The following is a 23,412-nucleotide window of genomic DNA, read 5'->3' as shown; positions in this document are numbered from 1 at the left end:
GTTAATCAGTTTTCTTGATTTACTTGTTCTTCTTTCCTGCTCTCTATTCCTTCTCCTCTGGTCTATTTCAGAAGCTTCTTTAAAAATCATGCAAGATTAACCATGGGATTTTGTCAGAAGATAGCTCAGTTCCATTTCTGACCCTGGAGTATAGCATGGACTACTCTTACTGATTGTTCTCTGAGCCCACACAACCCAGTTAAGTTCACTCAACAAAAAAAAATAATTAACTTTTTGTATTTCACTCTCAAAACAGAAAATCCGATCTCTTAGGAGTCTGGGACATTCTCGGGTCTTAATTACAGAATCCAGCAATTTTTTTTAAAATTAGAAGATGTAATCTTTATGTCATATTTCCATGTTTAGCCTAACAGACTTTATAAAGAAGATATAAAAGAATATTTCAAGGCTTTATTGGTACATATAAATTAATTTGTTTGGAAAAAGAAACTTCATTCTGTCTGATCAGAAGTGACTTATTTTGTTTTAAGAATAGACGATTAATCTGGCTTCTGCTCTAAAAATGAGCACTCAAGAGAAACCTTATTAGGTTCTGGCTGGCCCATTTTATTGATCGATTCAGATCTCAACTCTATCAGGCCTATATCTTAAGTCTCTTTGTTAGGAACCAGCAATAAATTACCTGAGGTCAAGTTCTGTTTATACAGTGGACTGTTCAGAGAGAATTACCTTCTTGACTTAATAGCTTCCTTTCGGGTGACATTTCTCCCTGAGAGAAGACAAATTGTCTAAGGTCAGCCTGCAGATCAGCTCCGAGTGTAGGAGGAAATTGTAGTGGATCAGCCAAATTGCACCGGCCCTACCCACCAGCATCAGGCAGCACGCCACCAGTCAGAGGGCACCCTCCAGGGCTGCAGCCACCAGCAGGCAACAGCACAGGGCCACCTCCCAGAGGACAGCGTTTTCAGCCCAGGCTGCTCTCAAAGTTTAGTTCCCTCCAGCCCCTCCGCACAGTGAAATGGTGCAGAGCCAGTTGCCTTAAAAGTTTGTTGCCTTCTATCTCCGGAGGCTAATTTGGGAGTCGGGAAGTGAAAGGAAAGTGAGTGTCAGACACAACTTGAGCTTGAATTTGTTTGGTTTCCTCCACTGGGGAGGCGGTGTGAACTCCAGAGCTATCAGTTCTCCTGGGCTTTGGGGAGCTAGCTGGGGGGAGGAGGGGAGGGCACTGGAGGCTAAAGAGGACTCAAAGCAATGATTTTTTTTTTCGGGGATACCCAAAGCAGAGGAATTTGTTCTGGAAGGCGATTATTTTCTACATGAAGCAATTCAAAAAGGCAAATAAATTCTTTCTTACCTATTCACCTACAAAGAAGTGAATGGTTGGCTTTGCCAAAGAAGTGGGTATTCTACTCTCCCTTTAAAGGAAAACACAGAGAAAGGGAGAAAAATAGAAATACAAGTCTCTTTTTAATTAAGCATTTTATCCTTTGAAGTTATTCTGATTTCTTTCACATTGATGATGTAATTTATGTAAATAATCATCTATCTATGAAAGGAGTGTGTCTGTCAAAAGCTGAAATAAAAAACATCCGTCATTTTGAAGTGATTAACATTCTCCAGATGTTTAAATCATCAGATTTCAGGAGTTTCTCTTTGTTGTGATAATGATATAGTATCCAGAACAAGAATGTTTACTTTTTTGTATGGGTCAAACGCAGATTTTTCACAATCCTATTAAGGCATGCAGTTCATTGTAATTGTATGTGCAGATGAAAGCATATTCAGTTATTATTATTCCGCTTAATTGTAAACTGCTGCTGGTAATTTTACTGTAAAGCTCAAACAAAAGGAGTGTACTTGAAAGGACCACCACTGCCCACTTATGTAATCAATTTATATATGTCAAGTTTGTACGGGGATGGTTATCCCCTTCTGTTACCAGACATATGACACGCTACCACCCTGCAGTTCGGGGCCATGCACGCATGCTGCTGTCTCCCTTTGCAAGCTGCATGGAAATACAGTACATGTTGGTGATAATGTTAAATGACAGTTCCAAACCATTTCCCTTAGGCCTGTTTGACCCTTGGGTTCAGGGTAAAACAGGAATGGTTCCGCTTACCTTCAAGGCCTGAGCATCCTCACCACTGGCAGATTTAGCTTAGAGGCTCAGAGAAGCTCCCTGGAGGCCCAATTACCCTTGTTAGAGGACCTATTGAAACATTAATGACATGTAGGCACTTCATTCATAAAGTTGGGCTTAACTTATGTCTAGCATTACCCCCCACACACCCCACGGGCTTCAGATCTGAAATGCTTGTAGCGATTTATTAAAACCGCTTGACTAGGGCACAAACTGACTACACGCTTATTATATGCTACCTAAATGCAGACAAGGCTGAGAGGGGGGTCTCAAATCCCCATGCGCCCCACTCAGTTCCGTAGCCCTGCATTAATTAAGAACGAGCAAGAGATACGGGATCTTTTCTCAAGAACTGTACATTAGTATCAGTGTCTCTGCCCTCACCCCCCACCCACCGTGTCTATTATTGAGCCCTTGATTCATATGTTCAGGAATTTAATGTGATATTATTCCTTCAAGGGCCACACAGCTCTTCTCTCTTAATCATCAGAGAGAAGATCTGTTGTCATCAACAGAGGGAGGAAATGTCTTTCTTTAGTGTTCTTATAAGAAATCAAAGCACTACAAGGGTTAGAGGATGATGAGTCAGACGTAGAATACCTTCTTTCTTACTGGACTAAAGCCTTGGTAATAGGCTAATAATTAATAGTTACCATCTGCTATCCCTTGTGCCCGGCCTTCAAATCATTCGTTTGTATTTGAGCACACACATTGCTTTTAATCATTCCATGGCCATTTAAGTACTTTGATAAGCCTTGGATCCCTGAAATGTTTCCAAATCATCCCCATCTGACATGGACCCTGGAATTAGGACTCAACTAAAGAGGAAGTACATATAATACGAGACAAAGTATACAGAATTGGGCTGGGAATTGGGTAACTTGGACTCTCTTCCTTGTTCCGTTCAAGCATCAAAGCAGATATCTGAACCAGTTAATTAGTATTCTTTTTAAAATTTGCTCTTGTTTTTATTGGGGGCAGGGGGTGGGAGCTCCCAAATAGTGCTGGGAGTGCCAAGGGCCACTTCCAGAACTACTCAGTCAAATAGGATGGTGGTTCACTGTTGGGGGCAGAGAATGAGGTGTTGCTACAACCTGGCTATACAGTCTCCAGGGCTACATACACACAACAATGCTCAGGCACTGTGTGGTGCTGAAGATGGAACCCTGAATCCTGGCCCATACTCCACCCCCTCCACTATCTCCCTGGATCTTCCATAGCATATTTGTCCTTATCCTTTCTAGAGAATTTTAATGGCCCTTCTTGTCATAAAGATAAATGCTTCAATCTTTCTTTCTACAAACTCCTCATCTTTCCCACTACATATAGAATGTTGGGTCTGGGATTCTCTTGGGTCCTGAACATAATTATTCCTACATATTAGAGAGGGGTAAAATATATGCCTTAATATTTTTATATAATATTTCAATTATGTTTCTTCCAGATAACCTGAGTTCAGGATTTCCTGGGTGAAAGAAAAGAAAGTGTAGGAAATCTGAGAACCTAAGCAATGCCATTTGCTAATGATCTCTATCTATCACCACCTTCATCATCGAAGTTTTTTTTGACTTAATATTGATAAAGAATATTTTATATCTTTATTTTATATCTTAGTGGACTGGAGTGATAGCACAGAGGGTAGGGAGTTTGCCTTGCACGCATCCAACCCGGGTTTGATCCCTCTGTCCCTCTAGGAGAGCCTGGCAAGCTACCTGTGTCATATTCAATATGCCAAAAATAGTAACATCAAGTCTAACAATGACGACATTACTGGTGCCCACTCGAGCAATGGGATGACAGTACTACAGTGCTGTATTCATGTCAAATTTAAATGAGCATATTATTTTGAAACCTTAATCCATATAATTTCTTCTGTTATTATTCTTAATCAATATAATTTCTTCTATTACTAACGCTTTGAAAATTGTTTAAAATGCTCTAAAATAAACTTCAAGATATGAGACTAAGACATTGTAACTGTATGTTGCCACTCATTTACAATAAACTTAAACATAAAAATAAAAGTGTCTTGTGATATCATGTTTTCCAAATTAATAAGAACTCATGTGGCTTTCTGTTTTATGATTAAACAATATGTACATATTCAAACTTAGTAAAATCAATTTATTCAAACTATAAGCCTTTGTCCTAATCCCCCCATTCCCAGTACTTTAAGTATGTTAAATGAAATACTGTGATCTTGTATTCATTCATTTATTGAGCACTTCCGATTGCCAGAATCTGAAAAAGAACAGGAATAAGAGCTCCTGTCCAAAAGAAAAAAGAAAAAGAAGGAAATGTGTCAAGGCAAAAACTCACAAAGCAGTAAAAATGGCTTCTGTTTTTCATACCTAGGCCCATTTTTTTTCCCTTCACCCTGACCCATTGTTTTTAGTATAAAAAAAGTTGTTTTTAATTTCATTTTGCTGTCAAACTCTGGTTATGTTTCAGCAGTCCCATGGTGTAAGTGGTAGCTATACTTCTCCAGAAACAAGAGGTGATGGCCAGAAAGAAAGAAGGAACACAATTTATTTTGCCAATTTATTTATCCCACTTAATATTATACTTTTTTGACTGAGATTCACAAAAAACCAAAAATGTTTTGCTGACTTTCAAGCCTAATTTATATTATTGAGATAGCAGGGTTCTTTTTATTAACTTGTTTGTTTAGTTTTTGGGGTTGTGCTTTGGGGCTCAGAGGCCCCTGGGCCTCTCCTGGTGATACATGACCAACATGGTCAACATAGCCGGATTCTTTTATTAAACCCAAAACTTCTACCTGAATTTTAGACTTATAGGAAACTTAGGACAGTTTTCAGACTCTCTCTGAAATGATTAGTATAATACGCTGGTGATTCCATATAGCTGGGATGTTCATGAACATGTGAATTACATCAACATAGAACTGACAAAACTTCCTAGATACAGTGATATAGTATGAAAACAATTTTTTAAAAAAGATTAATGTCGTATAAATACATCTCTTTTCTGTTGGATATTAACCCAAAGTGTTTAGGCTTTTTCAGTGTATTGCCCCTTTTCCTCCTACCAGAGAAGTTTACAGTGCTCTTGCAAGCACCCCTAATCTCCTGAGTTTATCTTTAAGGTTCCCTTTGTGTTTTACTTCTCATTGTCACAGTTCCTCAAGTCAGTTACTTATAAGCCAAAACCTTCTGTTAATTCTGGACTGAGTATTTGTAGTGAATGACCTGCTTTTTTATTTCCCCTATAACCTTTTTATATTTTACTATAGAGCAATTCTTTGCTTAAACACAGAAAGACCTTAATGCTATATTCCTAATATTGAGAGTTGATTGACTCTGAAATATTTCTGCTACTGGGCAACCATCTTAATTACTTGATTCACGCTTCGATTGCTGTAGCTCCTAATACCCCAAAAGAGAGGTCTCGCCAAAGGACAGGGATGGGCCTAGGGCGAGTGGTGAAACTACCCATTTCAGCATCAAAATGGGACAGTCTAGAAAACCATAAATGCATGGTCTTGATGCAAGATGTTATAACTTAAGAGCCAGGAACCCCATGGGGAAAGACGAGCTGAACTGGCCTGAGGACTTACTCTGGGATTTATGGTAAAAGCCTTTCTTGCCCTAAGAGCTCAGAGAACTAAATTTTGGAATCTATATATCTTACTATGTTTATCCAAATTGCTGCTAGTATTAATAAGATGTAAATTTAATTGTTTAATATGTACAACTTAAGGAAAAAGGAAAAGCAATAAAGATATCCCTGGGAGACACAGTGTCTCCTTGAGTTAATCACCCACCCCCCACCCCCAAATTGCCTCTGCCGAAATGTTTTACCTCTATAAATGATCAACCACATCTATGTGCAGTCCTACACCTCAACCCCCTTCAGATGTTCTATAAGTATGCTAGCAGCTCTGCATTAAATGGGCCATTTTCACCATCAGTCTCCTCTCCCCTCCCCCCCTCCCCGTCTCTTTGTTCCTCTGCTGGGGAAGCCTGGGAAAGATGAGGAGGTAGCACTGGACCGCCAAATGCATGCGTCACAGCACACCCACACTCTGTGAACACACACTTTTCTATATAAATTAATCTTTTCTTCATTCCCTCCCTTCCCCCCTCTCCTCCTCTCCACTACACTCCTCCCCCCCACGCCCACCAGGAGGTGGGGAGGAATTTGGGCCACACTTGGTGGTGTTCAGAGTTCAATCCTCATTCTGTGCTCTGGGCTCATGTTTGGTGGTGCTAAGATTAGTGTGATGGATGTGGAGGGAGGTGTCTGAGGATCAAATTGTATTCAGCCACCTATAAGGCGGGCACCTTAACCTACCTTTTCAGCCCATGAGATCAATTTTTTTTAAGTCTCGAAATCTTCCATTCTTTGTCTTCTGAATTTCCAAACAAATCTTTCTCATTTAATTCGATATGATCTAGAGGTCTGATGTTCAACTTTAAGTATCTTAAATTTGGGGTGTGAGTGGTTATAACTTCTATGTTAAATAATGATTTTGGTGATTTGGGGGGGGGGATGAAATCAACAAAATCCTCTACTTTCATTGCACTTACTCTTCTCTTCTTCCAACCTCTCTCTCATCTTTATCTTCCATCCATTTGTTTTTCTTTCTGTATTATTTTAATTTCATTTTTCATATTAGAGAATACCCTGTAGTATCAATAAAATTCAAATCTTGCCTCAATTTTACTGTTTGTCATCACTTTATCTCCTTAGAACAACTCACTTTTAGGTAAGGTTTTTTTTTTTTTCTTTTTGGGTCACACCTGGCAATGTACAGGGGTCACTCCTGACTCTGCACTCAGGAATTACCCCTGGCCATGCTCAGGGGACCATATGGGATGCTGGGAATTGAACCCGGGTTGGCTGCGTGCCAGGCAAATGCCCTATCCTCTGTGCTATTGCTCCAGCCCCACTTTTAGGTAAGTTTATCGTAACACATCTTATTGTTCACAACATATTTCACAATGTATTTCTTATAACCCAAGAGAATGTCATTTAAAAAATCATAGATTAAGCTTAAAGAGGTTTAGTTGTGAATCAAGCTATTAGGGATATTACAAGAAGTTTGATAAGCTGAAAACTTGGCCTATTGCATTCAAATCCCACGTATAAGTATTGGCAACACTGTGGCTTGAGGACCAAACCACTGCCTAATTTGTAAACACATATTATCAGAGCACTATTATGACTCTTTGTTTGACTTTGGCAAAGTTGAGCAGCTATGCAGTTATCATATAACCTGCGAAGCTAAAATACTAGAAGTCTGGCCCTTTACGGGGAATGCTTGCTAAACCCTCAGCTAATATATTAGAATCATATCTTTGAAATTGAAAAAATGTACCATTGCTTTAAAAAATTACAAATTTGTCTATAGTAAGAACATTGCAAAATACTAAAAGTTCTAATACTCATCCTATTCTTTCCCTTGGCTGGAGCGATAGCACAGCGGTAGGGCTTTCGCCTTTCACGCGGCCGACCGTGTTGGATTCCTCCGCCCCTGTCGGAGAGCCCGGCAAGCTACCGAGAGTATCAAGCCCTCGCAGCAGAGCCTGGCAAGCTACCCGTGCGTATTGGACATGCCAAAAACAGTAACAATAAGTCTCTCAGTGAGAGACGTTACTGGTGCCCGCTCGAACAAATCGATGAGCAACGGGATGACAGAATATTTCCCTTACTCCCTTTACACAATTGGATAAGAGGCATTAGTAGGAGCAGACCAGGCATCTGGGTTGGAGGGGAGCTGGGGTGCCAGGAAGTGACAAAACCCTAAGCAAGGCTCTCCCCATTATTTTCCCTTTTGTTTTCTCTGGAGGGATGCAGAGAGCATCTTCATGGGAACAATTTCCTGTGTGGAGAATCAGATCTGAGCAAAGTGTGGAGGGCAGCTCTGACTCTAATACAAAGGTCCAGTAAAGTAAGAGGAGATCACCACTGATGAGGTGGGGGGGCTGCCATGCAGAATCAGAGTCCTTAATTACCACTGTATCACTGTCATTTCCCTGTTGTTCATCGATTTACTGAGCGGGTGCCAATAATGTCTCCATTCTTCCCCGCACTGAGATTTTAGCATCCTCTCCTTACTTGTTTTTCCCAATGATTGGAGGCTCTTTTCAGGGTCAGGGGAATGAAACCTGTTATTGTTACTGTATTTGGCATATCGAGTGAGCCACGGGTAGCTTGCCAGACTCTGCTGTGCAGGCGAGATACTCTCAGTAGCTTGCCGGGCTCTCCGGTAGGGGCGGAGGAACGAACCCGGGTCACAGGTATGGGTCATAAAGCAAAACACAACTAATCGGCTTAGTAAAATCTCCCCAATGTAGTAGGGCCTGAAGACTTTCTTCTTCTTTTCCTTAAATGATAACGAAGACAAGTTTTTTTTTTCTTTTTTGTTCAGAAACATTGTGGAAGTACAGTGCAAGCTAGTTTACTAATAGTTGAAAGGGTGGGAGTAAGCCCACCTCCAGAGTCCCTTCTAGCTTCTTTAGTTTTGTAAAAGAGATTTTATTTGAAGGTTTTATTTGTATTAAATGACTACTGATAAACACAGTAGTTGTGTTTTTGAAATTGCTCAGTGTTTTATCATCTTGTATTTTATTTCTAGACAAGTCAATCTTCTTATAACCAAAGGAATGGGAAACTACCAAACAACACAGAACCCAAAGTAGTTTAAAATAATAGCATACATAACTGCTGATTATCATGTCATAGAATTTAATATTAACAGAACCAGTAATGCCAAACCTTCCTTTAATATGCTATTACATCATTATATTATAGAAAGCCATATTATAGAATGTTTATAATATAAAGAAAACAACAGGTTTTATACTTTATGATATATGGACAGAACTTTCACATTTCTATAAGATACAACTCAAGTATCTTAGTAAATAAAGAGGCATCAAGTATTTGCAGTAATTACCGTCACTGTCACTGTCATCCCATTGCTCACTGATTTGTTCGAGCTGGCACCAGTAATGTCTCCATTGTGAGATTTGCTGTTACTGTGTTTGGCATATCAGATACGCCACTGGTAGCTTACCAGGCTCTGCTGTGTGGGCGAGATACTCTCTGTAGCTTGCCAGACTCCTAAGAGAGGCAGAGGAATCAAACCCAGGTCAGCTACATGCAAGGCAAACGCCCTACCACTGTGCTATTGCTTCAGCCCGCAGTAATTACAGATACAGTTATATACTTAATTATATATAATCCCTAGCTCTGTACACAAGGGTTAAGAACAGTGACACAACAATAACAATGAGTATATTTGGCTCTGAAATCATGGCTTTCAATTATTATTCTCCAATTAAATGATTTAGAGCTCTTTGGAAAAATGACTGATTACAACTATGTGACAAAGAAGTAAAAGATGAGCCTGGAATGTCTTGTAGTAGGGAAAAACAATGAAATACTCAATGAATGAGAGGTACATGAGAAAAACACATTGGAACCAACTTGAGTAAGGTACCACTGCTCAAGTAAAAGACAACGTAAGCATGAAAACATTATTGATGAATTGTAATAAAATAAATAGGAAAAACCATGAGCACTTAGTGACATAAATTAATCTACTGAAAGTTGATGAGGTTCAGGATAGTTACTGTCAAGATGCCCTCTTACAAAGGTGATGCTTATTTACAAATGATAAAAGGATAGTTTTACTGTGAAGAAACCTAGTACACCCTACTTTAATGAGGTAATTAAAATAAATCTCATTGTAGTGCTAGCAAACCAGAGTCATGAGCTACCTGATAGGATGGAGAGCACATCTGAGTCATTTCTGTCACAGATACTTAACTAGAATTATTCACTCAGAGACCTTTTGAGAATACTTATTTACTCATTTCAAATAGTGTTAAAAGTCTAGGAAGGACCAAGGAAGTAGTTCGGAACAAAGGGAGATTAAACAAACCTGCAAACTAAAATGAAAATGTGATTCTAAACTAGATTTATTTTGAAATATTCAGTTGGTGATCTGGGGAGGTTGTAATGGTGCTTGCCTTGCATGCAGTTGCCTAGAGTCTGACCCTTATGTGGTCCCCTAAGCCTCACCAAGAGAGATTCCTGAGCATATTGTCAGGAGTAAGCTCAGAGCAGGACCTGGTGTGTCCAAAAATTCATTTAGGGATATTTAGTAGAAGTTGAATGCATTTGAAAATCAAATAGTAGTGTCAATGTTATTTTCATATTAAGAGTTTTGTGACTATGCACTGCACTGTAGCATTGTTGTCCCGTTGTTCATCAATTTGCTCAAGCGGGCACCAGTAAAGTCTCCACTGTGAGACTTGTTACTGTTTCTGGCATATCAAATACGACGGGTAGCTTGCCAGGCTCTCGGAGAGGGATGAAGGAATTGAACCCGGGTAGGCTGTGTGCAAGGCAAATGCCCTACCCGCTATGCTATCACTCCAGTCCTTTGTGACTATAGACCTAAGAATATCATCATTGGAATACAGAGATAGTACAGGAGGTAAGGCACTTGATTTGCAACTGGCTTCTTTTGCTCTTGGACCCCAGTTTGATCTCCAGCACTGCACCTGGTCTCCTAACATTAGCAGGGGTCACTCCTGAACACCACACAGAAAGAAATAGCCACTGAGCACTGCTGGGTGTGGCTCAACACCATCCTCCAATAAAAGGTCATTATTTACATGAAATCTAGTTTAAAGTGCTTCAGGGTTCAAGTTATTGTCAAAATGTGATACTTTATTTATGAAATAAAATTTCTATTGTATAGTATGCATATTTTAGCAAAGATTCAAAATGAAATCTTTTAAATTTTATTTAATAATAGATGATTGGGCTGGAGCGATAGCACAGCAGGTAGGGCGTTTGCCTTCACGCAGCCAACCCGGGTTTGATTCCTCCACCCCTCTCAGAGAGCCCAGCAAGCTACTAAGAGTATCTCGCCGCACGGCAGAGCCTGGCAAGCTACCTGTGGGGTATTGGATATGCCAAAAACAGTAACAAGTCTCACAATGAAGAAGTTACTGGTGCCCGCTTGAGGAAGTCAATGAGCAATGGCTTGACAGTGAATAGATGATTATTCATATATTTTACTATTTGCAGTTTTGAAAATAGAGAGGGCACTGCCTAGAGCACCCACCGCCTCCTACAAGTGGTGCTCAGAGCCACGGAGGCCACTCCTGGGGATGCTCAGCATGGCAGTGAAGGCATGAGGGTTCAATGCTTGGGTGCAGTAGTGTACCACAGTGTTGTCTTGGTCATGGTCGGGGGGGGGGTGGGAGAGTGGAGGTGTGTCATGGGGGGGTTGGAGGCGTGTCATGCAATGCTTAGTACAACTGCAATTGTATGTCATGCAATCTAGTCTAACTCAGGACCTCCCAGGTGCTAAGCAAGTGATGTACCTCCCTATCCCCCACACATTTGTATTTCTTTTTAATTACCATTTCCTTGCCTTGGCATATTTGTGACTGTATTCTTTTCTTTTTTTCCTCCTGTTTCTCACCTGTACTATCTCCAGTCCTCCAACCTTTATTTATTTATTTATTTATTTTTATTTTTTATTTTTTGAAGTAAATAGATTTTATTTAGAGATTTCTGAGGGAAGGAGGAAGGGATAAGTGGAAAAGAAAAAACAGTACGAGTAACATGCTCAAAAAAGAACTCGGGCTTCTCCAAGGGTGGAGGAAGCTCTACACACATCCTAGCACTGGACACGAAAGCATGAAAGTACACATCTCAAGGGGGGAGATGTGGGCAACACATGTGCTCGGGTACCACATGTGCTCGGCCACGTGGGCACAAGCAGCACATGGGCTCAGGCAGCATATGCGCCCACCCTTTTTTATTGATGCATAATTCTCATATTAAATGATGTTAATCCCCCCTTATTTGTATTGTAGATCTTTTCTATATTGTCCCTGTTTCTGATTTACCCTGATTTTTTTTCAAATTGTTAAATGTCATTAAAATTCAAGTTTAAGAAAACCATTAGCTAAAGTGTCTCTGTTTACAGAATATGTGTATATATATGTATGTGTATATATATATTGTGTATATATATGTACACATATATATACGCACAATCACTGTATCACTGTCACCCCGTTGCTCATCGATTTGCTCGAGCAGGCACCAGTAATGTGTCATAGAAATGATATTTTATAAGTTGTTTGGGCTGGAATTACTTAAGTATAGCAGTATAAATAAAGTTATAGCTTTTTCTCAAGATAGTAGCAATTATGAAAAGCCATTGTCAGTCTGCAATGGTAGCAAAACTGCAGCACTGTCCTTCCGTTGTTCATCGATTTGCTTGAGCGAGCATCAGTAACATCTCCATTGTGAGACTTGTTGTTACTGTTTTTGGCATATCAAATACGCCACAGGTAGCTTGCCAGGCTCTGCCGTGCAGGCGGGATATTCTCCGTAACTTGCCGGGCTCTTCCAGAGGGGCGGAGGAATCGAACCCGGGTCAGCCACGTGCAAGACAAATGGCCTAGCTGCTGTGCTATCGCTCCAGCCCCCCAAAACTCTTCCTTCGGTAAGCTCCTGGTCTGTAACACTCTCATTGAGCTCAGGATAAATTTCATTTGTAGGCCTGGTTTTCTGAGCAGGAGGAAGAGTTTTTGTCTAACTCCAGGAATAGAATATGCCCACATTAAGTTCTGGGAACTCAATGGGATTCAACAAAGTTTTCTACATAAATAGATTTCTCTTAGTTTTAGTTTTTCTGTCTCTAGTTTCTACACTGAGGAAATAATTGTTTTTTGCAATAAAGTGCCACAAAATGAATAGAGACATTTATACATTATTTAAAGAATACATCTATTCAATAAAATCACTAGTATTAAGAAGCAAAGGAATCTTAATTTATCTGAAGTATACTAAAAAAAAAACAGTGATTTGTTTTTCTAATAATACTCAACTGAAATGTAAATGAGTTCCTTTTCTACAACTTCAGGCAGCAATAATTAAAATTAACCCTTTTTGAGTCTAGATGGTACCTTTTTCTTTCTTAAGTTTTATCCTCATCTTTGTCAAAACATGTTTGTAGTCAAAGAGTCACATGCTAACACTGGCACAAGCAAGCATGGTAGTCTTTTAGCCAAACATTTCTGGCTAGTTCCACTTCAGAGTGCATGTCTGGATTATATGCTTTTGGCTTCCTTATAGTTGGATGGAATCAATGAGTTGTAAGCAGAAACAAAGTGGATCACATCCAGACAGGAGCATTTAGTTACTAAAGTGAGACTCTCCAGAACTTTTAAAAAAATTCTGGCACAGTGACTGCCAACCCCTGAGGATGGCAGGTGCTCCAACAGTCTAGTCTCTGAAAATACACTGGCAGAGAGAGACGGCTGCTGTCAACAGGGGGCATTTAAAAGCAATATTTGGTATCACTTATCACAAATATTTAATTTAGTTAAAGTATGATTATGCTTATAACAACACATTAACTATCTCATAGTTCCCTGGATCAGTCATCCTGACTCACGTAGCTGATTGTCTGCCTTAGAAGCTCAGCAAACTGCAATCAACATTTGCAATGGAAGCTTGCTTCACTGGGAAAAAAATGCATTTTCCAAACACCTTCAGGTTTGTTAGTAGACTTTATTTCTTTACCACTCTATGATTGAAGGATTTGGCTTATGTGTGCTGAAGTCTACTAGCCACCATCTCATCTAAAAGACCAGATGAGTTCAGTTCCTTGATATGTCAGTCTTTTCATAGGCAGTGTACAACTTGCAAGTTTGTTTTAAGGGCAGCAGGAGAGAGTCTAGACCATGGTAGTCTGTATATATATATGTCTTCATCTTTATTATTATTATAATGTACCCATAGGAATAGCATCCTACAACCTTTATTATATTACTAAGTCCATTCATATAACTGAATATAGCCTGTCATCTGTGCAATATATTATCTCATCACTTTTGCCATATCCATCCTATCTACACTCAATGGAAAGGTATTATGTAGGGTGTGGGCCATTGGTCAGAGGTTATCCTAAGATCTGTCCACAGCAAGAAAGAAATGAATGTATAGGACAAAGAAAAAATGTTCATTATGTTTTCCAAATAATATGTGAATAGGATTCAAAAAGAGACTCTTGAGTATTAAATTTATAAGTTTTTTTAAATTTCTGCAATCATATTTTTAATTCCCAGGGGTTCTTTCTAATGTTTGAATGTCTTTTCTTTTTTTTCAGAATTCTGTGTATTCATTATGGACACATTATCTCTTTTTGTCTCTGATAAATTTTGTTGCTGTTATTTTGTTTGGGGGTTGCATCTGGCAGTACTCAGGACTTACTCCAGTCCTGCATTGAGAGATGACTCCTAGAGGGATTTGAGGGACAATGTAGGGTGTGGGGATCAAACCCAGGTTAGCACCTTACATGCTGTACTATTACTTCAGCCCTGTTTCTAAGAATATTAGTAGCTGTATCTTACACCATTTCTTATTCCTATTTAATTTCCCCTAAGCTTTCCTGAAAAGAAGTTTATTTCTTTGAGTCTCCAATTTCCATATTAGGTGCTTGCGTCAGAGGTGCTTGCCTTATACTTAAGAATGTGGAACTGATTGCTGAGTTGCAATTCTGTGATGGTGTGTAGTTTGCTTAGTGGCTTCTTTTTTTTAAGGCCATCTCACTAATCTTTCCCACATACCTGCTATTGTTAGCAATTCTTGACTCAATTCTGTTGCACAGGCTAGTTTCCTCAGGAAAGATTCACATCATGTATGTGAAGGACATTCCCAGTCTGTGAGCAGATGGGAAGTGAAGAGACCAGAGGAGTCTGTCAGCCATAAGATTAAGTGAGTAAATGGGCATCAAGTCCCTCAACTCTAATTGGTAGTCCCTCTGTTCAGAATTTAAACCTCTTAACCAAATAGAGTGGAAGATGTAAACTTAAAGTCTCTTGAACTAGAATTACATCCAGTAGTGCTGAACCCATCTTCATCTCTACTTTCAGAGGAATCTTTTGTTACCAACACTTGATTCTTTTGGGGGCCTCTGGACATAAATCATATTGCCTCCTCGCTTTTCACATTACTAGTCTAAGATTTTATTTTGGGTTTTTTGTCTGCAAAGTCAGTGGCCATTCATCTGTATTTTTTTTTGTCCAGCTCCTAAAGTTGCTGCTGCTTCCTCTTCTTCCATCTCTCTGTCTGCGATTTAAACAAAATAAAAGCAAGCAAACAAACAAAAAAGCCTCCCCAAATCCAAAAACAAAAAATGAAACCAGAAATGCCAGGGGTAGGGATGTGACTCAATGGGTAGAGCACAAATTTAGCTTGTATAAACCCCTGAAATCATTCCTGCACTTTTTATCTCTGACTCCCATCCTGCACTGTCTAGTATGGTTTCCAATAACAATAATAACTACAAACAGGAAAAAATAAATAAGCATAGCTTAAAAGGTTTCGGGGAAGAATTGAGTGCAAATGCTTAATCTGCCATGTTTTAAACATAAAATGATGACTTGTGATTTATGTCATTGATTCCATGCAGCATCAAATTTCATGTCCTGTCAAATATCCTGACAGTTTTAAATTTTTCTTCTGAGAATGAAAAGATGTCATACATAATTCTTATTTCCTTCTCACCCTTCGTTGAACATGTCTTAAAAGGCTGAAAAAATGTTTTTCTTGAATTTCTTTTCTCCAAAAGACAAACATATACTATCCTTTCCTGGTCTAGTAAAATAACAAGGATCTGTGCCTATTTTATCAGGTATATTATTAATACAGTCATCCCGTTGCTCATCGATTTGTTCCAGCGGGCACCAGTAACATCTCTCATTGAGAAACTTATTGTTACTGTTTTTGGCATATCCAATACGCACGGGTAGCTTGCCAGGCTCTGGCGTGCGGGCTTGATACTCTCGGTAGCTTGCCGGGCTCTCCCAGAGGGGTGGAGGAATCGAACTCGGGTCGGCCGCGTGAAAGGCGAATGCCCAACCGCTATGCTATCACTCCAGTGATACAGAATGCTGGGGCACAGGTACTTACTGCGGGTTGTTCTGGGGTGATGGGTGGAGCTGTGCCCAAGGCTGGTGATGTGGGGTGTGGGGGTGATGTAAGCCCGGGTGGGGCTGCATCGGAGGGCAGGTTGGCAACTGCTGCAAAGACAGCTGCTGACCAGGATGCTGCTGAGCAGGCCGCAGTTGGTCCTGGAGGGCCGTGGATCTGCAAGACCAACACCAGGATAGTCATTTGGTCTCATGTGCCCGGCTAACTCTCTCGGTGCTCAAGATCTGCCCATAAGCGGACGAGACTGCTGTAGGTTTCTGGGGCCCATATTCCTCTGTCCAATTCCCATGGCACCAGGGCACTGGTGAGATGGTTGAGGGTGGGACATATTTGGATAACTGCCAACTTCCATTGGTATTTCAGTACATCTGGGCCTGACTTGTGGAGGAGGAGTACCTGCTGGATTACTTATTGCTTTCATGGGTGACATGGGAGGTGGAAAGGCATAAGTTCCCTGAGGCTGTGAAGGATGCATAGTTTGTGTGTTCATTTGGTTAACTGAGCCACTGGGGTGGATGGGCTGCTGGTGCATTAGTCTTTGACCACTGCTTGATGGGAATCATAGCATTAGGGTATCTTGGTACAGACTGATTCACTGGAGTGTTGTTTGTAAGGCCTAAATTTTGATTCATCCCTGTATTGTTAACTCATCCCTGATTTAGGTTACCTTAAGGATATTGAGAATACTGCCCTGAGCTGCTTATGGTAGGTGAGGGGACCGTCTGGCTCCAACAACTAAAGGTAAGGGTTTGTGGCCTCACAGCCCCTTGCTGAGGAGGATTAGGGGAGAATCTGGGACTGTGGGTGACTGATTCTCCATGGAGAGCAGTAGGGGGGTGGTGGTGGAACTGCTGCACTGAGTGACGCAAGGAAGGTACCATGCTGGGGCTCTGCGGGGGCACGTGGGACAGGTGCCCAGGTCCTGAGGTGGCAATGAAAGGATTTCCCTGATTGAGGCCCTCTTGGCCTTGGGAAAACTGGCTCATCCTCAGCTGTGGCTGGCCGTGCTGCTGGATGGAAAAATCCCCATGTGCCACATAGCTGCCCATCTGCTGCATGTGCTGAGGGGGGCCCTCTGTGTGTGTGTGTGGTGGGGGTGGCCCTGATGGCCCAGGCTGGGGCTGCTATAGAGGCAGCTGCTTCTGCTGCTAGTACAGGGCTCGTATCTGGTCCAGCACCTGCACAGCAGGGGGACCCACAGGGAGTCACTGTCCACAAAGGACTGTCCTTGCCTTTTATTCTGCATGCCAGGGTGCACTCCCCTCTGACTGCTGCCACTGCCACCATGAGGGACTTGAGGGACGGGAGGGGTGTGGTACTGCAAGTGAGAAGGCGCCAGGCATGATTCATAATTCTGCTTGGCTGATCCATCAGATGCATCTTTTATTCATACTGATTATGGTGATCAAAATGGGTCAGCTTTGTTTGATTCTGATTAGGAGAAGGATGATGAAGGGGCAGCTGTAAGGAGACAAAGCCTTGGTCCATTGGCATTTGCTGACCCATAGGATTCACTGTATTTTCAGGGTAACCACATTCTCCACGGCCTTCAAGACCTTCGCTGAAAATATTCCCACCCTCGCCAAAGAGACTCATCATTCCTGGATCCGCCATCTTCTCCCAACACACAGCTCCTCCAAACTACAGCTTAGGAGCTTGTCTGTGCTTCACTTCATTGAGGTGTTTGTCCTCAAAGCCTATAATCCTGAGCTAATCTTCTTCATTTCATTCCATATTTCTTTAATTCTCCTGGACCCTGCAGTGTCAGGCAAAGTCTGAATATAGGTCCTGTTCGCTCAAATCTCCTGCCAGTGCTCCAGGCTGTCTTCACCAGGGCCCCCTTGGAGGGGGATGTGTTGAGTTTCCCTCCCCACCTCAAGCAGAGTGCTGGCAGCCAAAAAACTCCAGAACTCAGCCACAGCCATGCCCAAGGCCACTCTCCACATGCTCAGACAAGCTTCTTCCATGAAGAAACTTGCAGAGGAACCCAGGTATGCGGGACCTGTAGCTGAGATCTCCAAGCCTGCTCAGATCAGGACTGGGCCTCCTCCACCCAGATCCCCAGTTTTCCAGTAGCTTGGCAGCTACACCCACAAACTACCCCCAGCGCCATATAATCTCATCAATGGCCAAGATCTGGAGACTATAAGACAAAGCTCCTGGAAGAGAGCGTTGCAGAATCTTGCATGGCAGAACCTGACAAGCTACCCGTGGTGTATTCAATATGCCCAAAACAGTAACAATAATGGGCCTCGTTCCCCTGATCCTGAATGCAACAGGAATGAATGGAGACATTACTGGTGCCCGCTTGAGGAAACTGATGAGCAACAGGATGACAGTGATACAGTGATACAGTGATTATTAATACAGCTCATTTTCCCTTTTTTTTTGAAAAAAAATTTTGGGGGGAGCACACTTAGCAGGCTTACTCTTGGCTCTGTGTTCAAGGATCACTCCTGTGGGCTCAGAGGATCATGTGGGATGCCAAGGTTCAAATCTGGGTCAGCCACATGCAGAAAAGTGCCTTACCCACCATACTTTACTATCTCTTCAACCCCAAAACTCCTCCTTTTAGGGACTTTTAGACATGCATGCAATCTGTAGATACAGCAAAAGTAAAGTATCCTTTTATCTGGTATAAAAACAACTAATTTTTATTTTATAACTTCTCTGAGTCTACTCTTCTTATTTTTGCTTGTTTATTTTTTGGTATTTGGGGTAGGTCACATTTAACTGTTATCAGGGCTTATTCCTGGTCCTGCATCCAGGGATCATTCTGACAGTTCATGGTGATCATGTGTGGTTCCAGATATTGCACCTGAGTCAGCTGTATACAAGGCAAGTGCCCTACCTGATGTACTATCTCTCTGGTCTTTCTCATTTTTTTTGTTTGTATGTTTACTTGGGGGCTGCACCCAGAAATTCTCAGGGGTTACTCCTGGCTCTGCACAGCAATTACTCTTGGCAGTGCTTGGGGTACCATATGGGATGCGGGGAATTGAACCAGGTTCAGCCACATGCAAGGCAAATGCCCTACCCACTGCATAATCACTTCAGCCCTTCTTTTTCATTTTTAAAAAGAGAAAAATACTACTTATTTATCAAGGTTAATAATACTATTTATTTCTCAAGTTTAGTAAACTTTGTGAAGCTTCACAAGGTAACACATGCAAAGTTTCTAGCATGGATAGGATACCAGTTTAGGAAGGGGGGTGGGTTAAAGATATATCAGATAAATATGCCCCCTTTAGGAAAAAAGCCCCTACAATTACCAACAGCTAAGAAAATAAACAATTTCAAATCCTAGCATCCATACATAAGAACCACATAGTCTTTTTAAAAAATTTTATTGAATCACTGTGAGATAGTTACAGGCTTTCATGTTTGGGTTACAATCACACAATGATCAAGCACCGATCCCTCCACTAGTGCACATTGCCCACCAGCAGTATTCCCGGTATACCCTCCCTTTGCTACCCTCGCCCTGCTTCCATGGCAGACAATATTACCCATACTCTCTCTCTACTTTTGGGCATTATGGCTTACAACACAGATACTGAGAGGTCATCATGTTTGGTTCATTATCTACTTTAGGCACACATCTCCCATCCTGACTGATTCTTCCAGCCATCATTTTCTTAGTGATCCCTTCTCTATTCCATCTGTCTTTTCCTCTCTATGCATTAAGCAGGCTTCCAGCTATGGGGAAATCCTCCTGGCCCTTGTATCTACTGTCCCTACTGTCCTTGGGTGACAGCCTCATGTGATGTTATTCTCTACTCCACAAATGAATACAGCCCTTCTATGTTTGTCCCTCTCTTTATGACTCATTTCACTTAGCATGATACTCTCCATGTATAAGCAAATTTCATGATTTCATCTCTCCTAACAGCTGCATAGTATTCCATTGTGTAGATGTACCAAAGTTTCTATAACCAGTCATCTGTTCTAGGGCACTTGGATTGTATCCAGATTTTAGCTTTGGTGAACAGTGCTTCAATGAACATATAGGTACAGATGTCATTTCTACTGTGCTTTTTTGCATCTTTGGGATATATTCCCAGAAGTGGTATTGCGAAGGTCATATGGAAGCTCAATTTCTAGTTTCTGAAGGACTGTCCATATTGTTTTACAGAAAGGCTGGACAGTCAGCATACCACATAGTCTTAATAACACTGGCTCCCCTCAAAATACTCTACAAAAACAGCCATGAGTCAAAGCTGGAAGCATACACAGCCCTTTTATCTGGTTTTATATATCCTAGTTAAAGGTTCTTTAAAAAGATAAGAAGGATGTAACATCAATTATAACAGGGATAGATAAGTAGATAGCTAGAGGATAGCTAGATATATTGAGAGGTTGATATCAAAATGTAGACAAAAGATTGTGGTTCCAAATGGCAGAAACTAGCAGCGGTAGTAGGTAAAATGTTTACTTTCTGAATAATCTGTAAGCTGAGGACTGAGAAAAACAGTGATGTTAAGATTCTTTTGATATTTAAAAAAAAAAACTTAAAGCACAGTGGAAGATCTGGAAGAAGAATTTACCAGAGATAAAGACATTGGAGAATCCAATGAAATTCTTTTTTTTTCTTTAATTTTCTATTATATAGAATTTTCTTTTTTTAAGGTTTTATTTTATTGAATCACAGTGAAAAAATGCAAAGTTTTCAGTTTTAAGTCTCAGTCATATAATGATTAACCCCCCATCCCTTCATCAGTGCACATGTTCCACCACCAAGAACCCCAATATACCCCCTCCCACCCACCCCCCACCTAAGTAGCTAATGATCTTCACTTTATTTTCTCTATACTTTGAATACATTCAGTATTTCAATAGAGAACTCACTATTATTGTTTGGAATTTTCCCCCCAACAATCAGGCCTGCTGAAAAGGCATCATTTAATAATTTCATTTCATTGCTGAGAATGAAGACTCTATGAGCTTGCACGGCCTCACGGTTTTGGATTTCTGATATTTTAGCTCAGTTCACAGTCTATATGCATTTCTGTAAGAAGTCACTCTGGGTGCCAAAATGGGTGAGAAGACCTCTCAGATCATAGTCTTTAGGAGCAGAGGGTCCGTTTTGCGTGCGGCAGCTCCAGATCTTATATGGGCGGAGGGTGTGCCGGTAACACCCCCCCGTCTCATGATCGCCTACAAACCACGTCACTGCAAAAGTCATACCTCTGGGTTGGGAGTCTTAGGAGGTGGCTCTTGCCACGTGGATGTTGCCGCTGCCGCCATTTTCCGCACAGAAAAACAGGGTAGAGAGGGAAAATCCCTCCCCGGGCGGCACAAGGTTGTAGCACAGCTCACAGTCTAGATGCATTTCTGTAAGAAGTTGCTCTGGGTGCCAAAATGGGTTAGAAGACCTCTCGGATCATAGTCTTTAGGAGCAGAGGGTCTATTTTGAGCACAGCAGCTCCGGATCTTCCCAATGAAATTCTTACTGCATGTGTAATAGCTACAAACATGCAGGTATGACAGTTACTATTCTAAAGAGCTTATAAATCTGCATCTATCCATCTCTTATTTTTCGGTCACTGTCACTGTCATCCCATTGCTCATCGATTTGCTCAAGTGGGCACCAGTAACATCTCCATTGTGAGACTTGTTGTGACTGTTTTTGACAAATCAAATATGCCATGGGTAGCTTGCTAGGCTCTGCCATTCGGGCGAGATACTCTCGGTAGCTTGCTAGGCTCTCCAAAAGGGACGGAGGAATCGAACCCACCAAACCTGGTTCGGCCTCGTGCAAGGCAAACGCCTTACCCACTGTGCTATATTAAAGTACCTGAGGTAATATGCTGAAGGCTAAAGGCAGAGCACGAAAGGTGAGAAAAGTATGAGACAGACAGTCATCTCAAAGTCAATTGAAAGAGCAGGAATATTTAAGAAACCTATTTCAGGCACTCTTGGGTACTAGCCATCAATGTGTAATTGGGTCAGGAGATCTAAGAGAAAGCTCTCCAACGTGGTCTGGATCTTAATAGACTACCCTTTCAAGCTGGCAGCAGAATAATAAGTAAAAGAATTTTTACGTGTATAAATCCAAAAATATATGAAGAACAAAAAACTTCTGAGCAACTGCAAAACCTGGCATCCTGGCTATGAGCGGAGATCTCCCACAGCTCAGTAATGGTGGTACTGAGGATCTCAGTAATCTCATTAATACGCAGGGACTAACTTCTACTAATGGAATAAAACCCAACCCCATCTTTATAAAAATAAACCTAGAGATGGGAGAGAGTACCGCCTGTAGGGTGATTGCATTGCACATGGCTGACCCATGAGCCCTGCCTGAGTGCAGGGCCAGGAGTAAGCCCTACCACCTTCTTCCCACTCAAACGGCCTGGCAAGAAAAAGAAGGAGTATGTGCTATTTTTAGTAGATATTACATACCTTATTTTCTAATATTCTCTCTTTAAATATCTGGAATACAATAAAATTCTACAATATTCACACAGAAGCAATAAAAGTGAGGTTGGGAGGAAGTACTTTGAATGGAACACTCAGATGACCCAGTTTGTTGGAATTATCAAAGCAGAACTTCAAGTAATAATGGTACAAATACTAAAGGACCTCAATAGAAAGTGTGAAAACAAGCATGAAAAGATGAGAAGGTTGAGTATGGACATGGAAATGATGAGATGTAGCCTAACAAGGATAGTGGAACAAACCTGAATACTCTGTGTATGGTACTTGGCACTTGTTTGTCTATTTTTCTGTTTTGGTTTGAGGGCCACAACCAGTTGTGCTGAGGGCTTAGTCCTGACTTGTGCTTAAGGATCTCTCTTAGTGGGGCTCCAGGGACCATATGAAGAGACGGGATTAGAACCAAGGTCAGCCACTTGTAGGAATTTTCCTTAACCTCTGTACTATCTCTCTGGCTCATAAATTTTCAATTTTTTAAAATTAATTTGTTTGTAGGCCATACACAGTGTTGCTCAGAATTTGCTCCTGGTTCTGTGCTCAGGGCATACTCCTGGCTCTTTATTCAGAGATTAACGCTGGTGCTGCTTGGGATGGTATGCAGTGCCTGGGGACCACATGCTGGGCAAGGATTAAATCAAGGATCAGCTGCATGCAAACATCTTAACCCCCATATTGTCTCTCCAGGGCCAGTACTTGGCACTTTAATTTACATGTAGAAAATTCACACAAAGTATGTGCTGAAAATTATAGGGATGAAAAAAAGGGAAGAAGAAATATTAAGTATTTGTATATACCATAAAGAAGAATGAAGTTCCCTAAATGTGGTTGCGCTTCATAGGAAGAAAACACAAAGTAAAGAATATTTTGCTCAG

General features: G+C 41.1%; 1 pseudogene; it reads right to left on the bottom strand.

The window, feature by feature from the left end:
- Positions 1-16,041: 16,041 nt before the first annotated feature.
- On the bottom strand, positions 16,042-17,716 carry LOC101557502 (chromodomain-helicase-DNA-binding protein 7-like; annotated as a pseudogene).
- Between the last annotated feature and the right edge of the window lie 5,696 nt (positions 17,717-23,412).

Source organism: Sorex araneus, chromosome 5 (assembly GCF_027595985.1).
Source record: "Sorex araneus isolate mSorAra2 chromosome 5, mSorAra2.pri, whole genome shotgun sequence".
Classification (NCBI taxonomy): domain Eukaryota; kingdom Metazoa; phylum Chordata; class Mammalia; order Eulipotyphla; family Soricidae; genus Sorex; species Sorex araneus.
The sequence above is the reverse complement of the archived record's forward strand: the minus strand, read 5'-3'. Positions and strand labels throughout refer to the sequence as shown.